Below are 7247 nucleotides of genomic sequence, written 5' to 3'. Positions count from 1 at the left end.
TAAATAGCAAGATGGTACTTAAACCCAACCTGTTAGCAATTACATTAAATGTAAACAGGCTGAACACTTTAAAAGGATGAAGATTTTGTCAGATTCGGTTAAAAAACAAGACTCAACACACACTAGTTAGAATCACAAAAACATCTACACTTAACTCACCAGACTTGCCCTCCATTGAGTGTCAAATTCAGGTTCACTAAGTGTTAGAGTTCAAAGTCCTTTATTACTCAGATTTATTTCTCTGATTCCAGTAGCTAACTGTTGTGAACAAAGTAATAAAAAGTGAATGACCTATAAGATTGTTACCATTAGTCTTCACTTTAAAAATTCTTACAAAAGTATAATTTTTTTAAGGGTTGAATAGTACCGAAGCATATAAAGTAGAAGATGGTTCTCTACCCTTACCACCAAATTTCACTCTGCTGAGGTAATGCTCAGTGCATTTTTTTCTTTTGCTTTTTTTTTTTTTTAAGATATTATTTATTTATTCATGAGAGGCAGAAACATAGGCAGAGGGAGAAGCAGGCTCCCCTTGGGATTCCAGGATCATGCCCTGAGCTGAAGGCAGATGCTCAGCCAATGAGCCACCCAGGTGCCCCCCCCCTTGTTTTTTTTACATATTAGCACAAGGGCAAGGTGCAGGGGCAGAGGAACAAGAAAGACTTCACACTGGACATGGAACCTGACACCAGGCTTGATCCCAGGACCCTGACATTATGACTTGAGTCAAAGCCAGACACTTAACTGGGCCACGCAGGCGTCCCTCATTGCGTTTTCTTATGGACACTTTTCTATGCACTCAAAATTAATTTTTCTGGGGCACCTAGGTGTCTCATATCAATTAAGCATCAGACTGGTGGTTTCAGCCCAGGTCATGATCTCAGGGTCCTGAGATGAGCCCCATGTCAGGCTCCAAGCTCAGTGCAGAGTCCACTTGAGATTCTCTCTCCCTCTGCCCCTTCTCTGTGCACTTTCTCAAATAAATATTTTTTTAAAAAAAATTCTAACCTCTACAACCTGAGATTTTTCTGGAGAGAGATGTCTGTGCCCACTTTCAGGCCCTTTAAGATAAACCTTGATAATCGTTCTCATCTCCTTAGAGGATCCATTCATGGTCCTATTTCTGTAAGCCAAATGTTTGTGAATTTTGGTCTTATCCATTAGTGTGCTGTTTCTGGCACCTGGTTATCCCTAAGGAACAGGCTGTGCCTGGCCGGAATATGAAAATTCCTCGGACCTTATATGTACAATCAGATCCTATCACCAAGAACATTTACATCCACAGATAAAGGGAGTAGAGAAAAGTGTGTTGCCATATGCCTGACTGGGGTTGACTGCAGCCTCTTGAGCAGCAGAGACATGATCTAGTGGAGCTGTTGAACAGACTTTGGACCTAAGCTGTTTGGGTTTGAATCATACAGCTTCATAGCTCACTAGCTGTGTGACTGAACAATTTAATCTGTGCCTCCACTTTTTCCTCTATAAAATGGGCATTATAGTAGTGCTCTGTTGATAAGATTATTGTCATAGAATATCATCAAATGTGATACAGCACTTGGAGCAGAGTCCAGTGCGTAGTGAGCGCCATGTGAGTGTTTGCTGTCCTTAATGCTGACACGAGTTTTCACTGAGCCACATGGTAGGTTGACTTCATTGTTGAGAAACCTAAAAAAGAAAATTCCCCCAAAGAACAGTATTAAAAGTGCTTGCTTCTGTACTTTTATCCCCCCAAATCCTGCCTGAATCTGATTTTCATGGCTCATCTTCAGAAGTTACTTTTTTGTGTGGTACCCTGCATTCTCCAAATTAGGAGCTGGTTTTTTTTTTGGGGGGGGGGGGGTTAAGATTTTATTTACGATAGTCCAGGTGGCTCAGCGGTTTAGTGCTGCCTTCAGCCCAGGGCCTGATCCTGGAGACCCGGGCCTGCTTCTCCCTCTACTTGTGTCTCCCTCTTTCTGTGTTTCCTGTGAATAAATAAATAAAATCTTTTTTTTAAGGTTTAATTTTTGTTTATTCATGCAGAGAGAGAGAGACAGAGACACACAGGCAGAGGGAGAAGCAGGCTCCACGCAGGGAGCCCGATGCGGGACTCGATCCCGGGTCTCCAGGATCAGGCCCTGGGCTGAAGGCAGCACTAAATCGCTGAGCCACCTGGACTACCCTAGGAACCTTTTTTATATATAAAATTGCTTCTGACTGATTTCACACTTCAGTATTTATAAAGTAAATCCTTTCCACTCATTAGAGAACATGAGGAAAAGGTTTCTCTTTTCTTGCCTGAGGTATAATATGTAAATAGAGATCAAAGGACAGCTGGAATGAAAGAATACTATAAACCAGAATCCAAGTGCACTCAAAATTCAGGTTGCATTTTATATTGCATTTGATATTTAGGGGGGAAAAAAGATGGTATGTGTGTGTGAGCGGAAGGGAAGCACATCCCATTATCTACTTGTTAAGACTTTTTTTAAAAACAGTTGAGATTGAGGCCTGCGCGGGTCCCAACCTGTCTGTGGTTTGGGGTTGCTATTTGCCTCATGAAACAAAGTAGAGGGTTTGTCTTCTGGGATGACAAAGTCATCTCCAATGAAAAAGCCTCCTGCATAATCGACTTTGGCATCTTCCAGGCGTAGAGAAGCAGAGATTGAGGCTTCATGAGCCTGGGTTTTCAGCTGAGATGGAGAGAAGACCGTGGTTATAACCAGAAAGTGCAGAGCAGCAGGGTGGGTGTACTTGCCTCTAGGACTCATCTTGGCTTCCTGACCCAGCCTGAGCTTCCTGGCAGTGATGGAAACAGACTCTGTGTGTTTAAAGATTTTATTTATTCATGAGAGACGACAGAGAGAGAAGCGAGACCCAGGCAGAGGGAGAAGTGGGCTCCCTGAAGGAGCATGATGCAGGACTTGATCCCAGGACCCTGGGATCACCACCTGAGTGGAAAGCAGACTCTCAACCAGTGAGCCACCCAGGTGCCCCTAGAGGTGGACTCTTTACTATAACTTGTAATAATCATAAAATGAAAATAAAAAATAGGGGTTGGGCCCAAATTTGAGGTAAAAGAAAGTTTTCTTTTACCTTTGAAACTTGATTCAACAGGTGCAAAGGGTTTCCTTTCAAAACAAGGTTACTAACATAACCGGCTGCAGACCTCAATTTGGTGATTTAACATCTCTACGGTTCTAGCTTAGGCAAGAAGGAATTTCTTTAAAAACATAACAGTGGTCCATTTTATGTGTTACATGAATAGATTGGTAAAATATCTAACATATGATTAAGCACTCAAGCTCTGCAGTTTGGCTGCCTGGGTTCAAATTCCAGCCCTGCCACTTACTAGTGTGGTATGATTACTTAGTCTCTTCATGCCTCTGTTTTCTCATTAGTAAAATGGACATACTAATAGTACTTGTAGATTTATTGTCGTCAAATGAGCTAATAAATATGAGTGCTTAGAATAGTGCTTGACAAATTTAAGCAATAAATGTTCTTCCTTTCATTTACTATCCTCATCATCAGGCTCAAAGTTACCGACTCTGGCCTCCAATACAGTATCAACACTGATAGGCAGCTGAGGCACAGAGTAAAGGGAAGATTCTGGTATCTATTAGGTCTATTTGCCGGATATTTGCCATGCATAAATATATTCTTATTTAATCCTTGGGATTCACCCAACAATTATTTACCAAGCTGCTACTGTGGGTCAGTCCATAGTCCCCACCTTCTAAAGACTCCAATTATGAAAAGGCACTGTCCTAGATGAAGAGTGAAGTAGACCGTGCCCTCAGCAGGCTTACTTAAGAATAAACTGAGGCTCGGGGCCCCGGGGTGGCTCAGTCGGTTAGGCAGCTACCTTAGTCTCGGGTCATGATCCTGCGGTTCTGGGATCGAGCTCCTCATGGAGCTCCTTGCTCGGTCAGAAGCTTGTTTCTCCCCCTGCTTGCCTCTCCCTCTGGCAAATGAATAAATAAAATTGTTTAAAAGATGAAGAAGAAACCAAGGCTCAGAAAGTTAAACCAACTTTCCTAAAGCTCCTGCATCTGAACTTGGGAGCAGAGAGCTGATTCAGGTGCAGTCAAAAACACTAAAAGGCACATTCCAAAGCATCCTGTCCACTGCTCCCTGTTCCTTCTTCCCCCTCTTCACAGAATCCATCACTTTCAACTCCTTTCGCTTCTATACCACTCTTTCTTTATCAATTTTATCATTACCTGCTGACTTTCTATTTTGGTAGTTGAGGATTTAGTGTTCTTATATCATTATTCCCATTTCCCTCCCTCCATTCCAATATATGGAATATATATATTTCATAGCTCTTTGATAATCAACAGTGTTTACATTTGATCATGTAAATTCTGTTCAGTGCCTCGGTCATGGTCCCGGCAGAAAATAAATGGCACCCTCAGATTGGGTAATTTAAGATAAATAGAGGGACTATTTAAGAAGCTGTGGGCAGAGTATATAGACTTACCAGGCCTAGGCCCGCCGAGGGGTTGGAAAGGTTCCCAGGAGAGAAGAGATGGGAGATAAGGGACGCAGCCCACCCATGGTCCCAAGGGGAGAACATCTCCCTCTCCCTCTCCCTCTCCCAGTCTCCTCCAGTGGAGGCAGAGGCAGAGGGCATGGACACCACTGCTGTGTGGTTCACTCAGGTCAGTCCCCCAGAGCAGCGTTGGGGAAGGGGAGAGGGGACCTGCAGGGCAAAGCCCAGCACTACAAACAGGCAGGGTATACTAGAAGGTCCCCTCAACTTTCTTGACCAACTTTTTTTTTAAGTTTTTATTTCAATTCCAGTTAACATACAGTGTTCTACTGATTTCAGATGTACAATAGAGTGATTCAACAAATCTGTACATCACCCTGTGCTCACTACGACAAGTGCACTCCTTAATCCCCATCACCCACTTAACCCATGACCCCCACCCTGGTAACCATCAGTGTGTTCTCTATAGTTAAGAGTGTTTCTTGGTTGGCCTCTTTCTCTCTTTTCTCCCCCTTTCCCTGTTTGTTTTGTTTCTTTAATAAATTCCACATATGAGTGAAAGCATATGGTATTTGTCTTTCTCTGACTGACTTTGCTTAGCATTGACCGACTTTTTTGTCTTTTCCTAGAAAACCTCTGCAGTTTGCTTGACCTTCCAACACTCCCGTGACTACTTCTACTCTAGTGAACTATAAAAGCCCTCAGGTAGCCCTTGTATTTGAGTGAGGTACTTTAACAAAAAAAAATGTTTTTAAGATTTTTTATTCATGAGACACACAGAGAGAGAGGCAGAGACACAGGCAGAGGGAGAAGCAGGCTCCATGCGGGGAGCCTGATGCAGGACTGGATCCAGGGACTTCAGGATCAAGCCCTGGGCCGAAGGCAGGCGCCAAACCGTTGAGCCACCCAGGGATCCCCAAGTGAGGTACTTTAAAGCAGATTCGAAGCTCAGTATGTAAGAGGCAGGCCTATCAAGTGGAGGGCTTCCTAGGGGGTCACTCGGGAGGGAAGCCTTTCCACTCAGGACTCTTCACATGTCAGTACTGGGGGACTTTTCTCTGGGGCCATTTAATCTCTCCAGGGAGGGTGCCTCCACGATTCTACCTGGGAATGTAAGCCTAGAGGCTAGCTTTCTGGTGATTGCCTCAGGAATGATGTTCTCTGCTCGGCATATGGGCCTTCTTTTATGCTCCTGTTCAGTGCTGCTCACCACACCTCTCACCGTGTTTGGATCCTGATTCTTCTCTCCAAAGAATAAATCTTCCATTTTCAGTGAAGGTAGAGACAGGAGGCACTCGTTTTGTTTCACAGGGTGGTGATAGGAGTCTCGGAGTCCAACAGTCCCTTATATCACTTGCCTCAGCCCCATACTTCACTCTCCTTCCATGGGAGCTGCTATCTCCAGTTCACAGCTGCAAGGTAAATCAGCTTCTTCCTCTTGACTGCGTCTCTCTGCGGGTGCTTGGATTTCATTCCCGTGTGAGTCACACTGATTTCAACTTTGCAAAACGTTGTTGGCAGACATCACCTGCGGTCGTCTCCTGTCCCAGTCTCTTCATCTTTGTGTGATTATACCTTTGTGTGTTCTTTCCCCATCAATCTAGTTTGGCTGAGTTAAACATATGAATTCAATCCACCGTGTTTAAGCAGATGTCCTCTAGTGATGAATTTGGGGGATGTTTTATTTTAGGTCTACATGAATGGTCATCAGTTTATGTATGACTAGAGGTCCCATAAGGTGATTGCTCTAAATCAGTATAACCCAAACCCCTAGGAGCTGGCCTTGGTTCCTTGTGATACAGTAAGCCAAAGTTCCCAACTTCTTGGCATGAGCATGTCACATGATTCTCATAAGTTCTTTACTAGCCCAGTGCTTTCTTTTTTTTTTTAACTTATTTTATTTTATTTTTTAATTTATTTATGATAGTCACACACACACAGAGAGAGAGAGAGGCAGAGACACAGGCAGAGGGAGAAGCAGGCTCTGTGCACCGGGAGCCCAACGTGGGATACGATCCAGGGTCTCCAGGATCGCGCCCTGGGCCAAAGGCAGGCGCCAAACCGCTGGGCCACCCAGGGTTCCCAGCCCAGTGCTTTCTAAAGTACTGTTAGCACACCTCCAAGGGCTTGACTTAAGTATCGGATAAAAGACCATTTCAAGATAGTAATTGTAATAGTTATGTATTTTACTGTATACATGTATTTAAATGTAACTAGCATATCAGGCCCCTGTTTGCTAAAGAGGAGTCAAAGTAAAACAATGAATCAGTTTAAAGAAAAGTGCTGAGGGGTGCCTAGGTGGCTCAATCAGTTAAGCATCTGATACTTGATCTCAGCTCAGGTCTTTTTTTTTTAAGATTTTATTTATTTATTCATGAGAGACACACAGAGAGAGGCAGAAACACAGGCAGAGGGAGAAGCAGGCTCCACGCAGGGAGCCCGATGCAGGACTCGATCCCGGGACTCCAGGATCACGCCCTGGGCTGAAGATGGCACTAAACTGCTGGGCCACCCAGGCTGCCCTCAGCTCAGGTCTTGATCTCAGGGTAGTGAGTTTGAGCCCGCTGCATGGAACCTACTTGAAAAAAAAAAGGGGGGAGAAAGGGAGGAAGGGAGGGAAGAGAGGGAGGGGAGAAGGGAGGGAGGGAGGGAGGGAGGGAGGAAGGAAGGAAGGAAGGAAGGAAGGAAGGAAGGAAGGAAGGAAGGAAGGAAGGAAGGAAGGAAGGAAGGAGTTGAATAAATAAATAATAGTATAGGAGCTTTTCAGGAA

The sequence above is a fragment of the Canis lupus genome, chromosome 23, assembly GCF_048164855.1.
Source record: "Canis lupus baileyi chromosome 23, mCanLup2.hap1, whole genome shotgun sequence".
Classification (NCBI taxonomy): Eukaryota; Metazoa; Chordata; class Mammalia; order Carnivora; family Canidae; genus Canis; species Canis lupus.
This window is presented reverse-complemented; position numbering follows the sequence as displayed.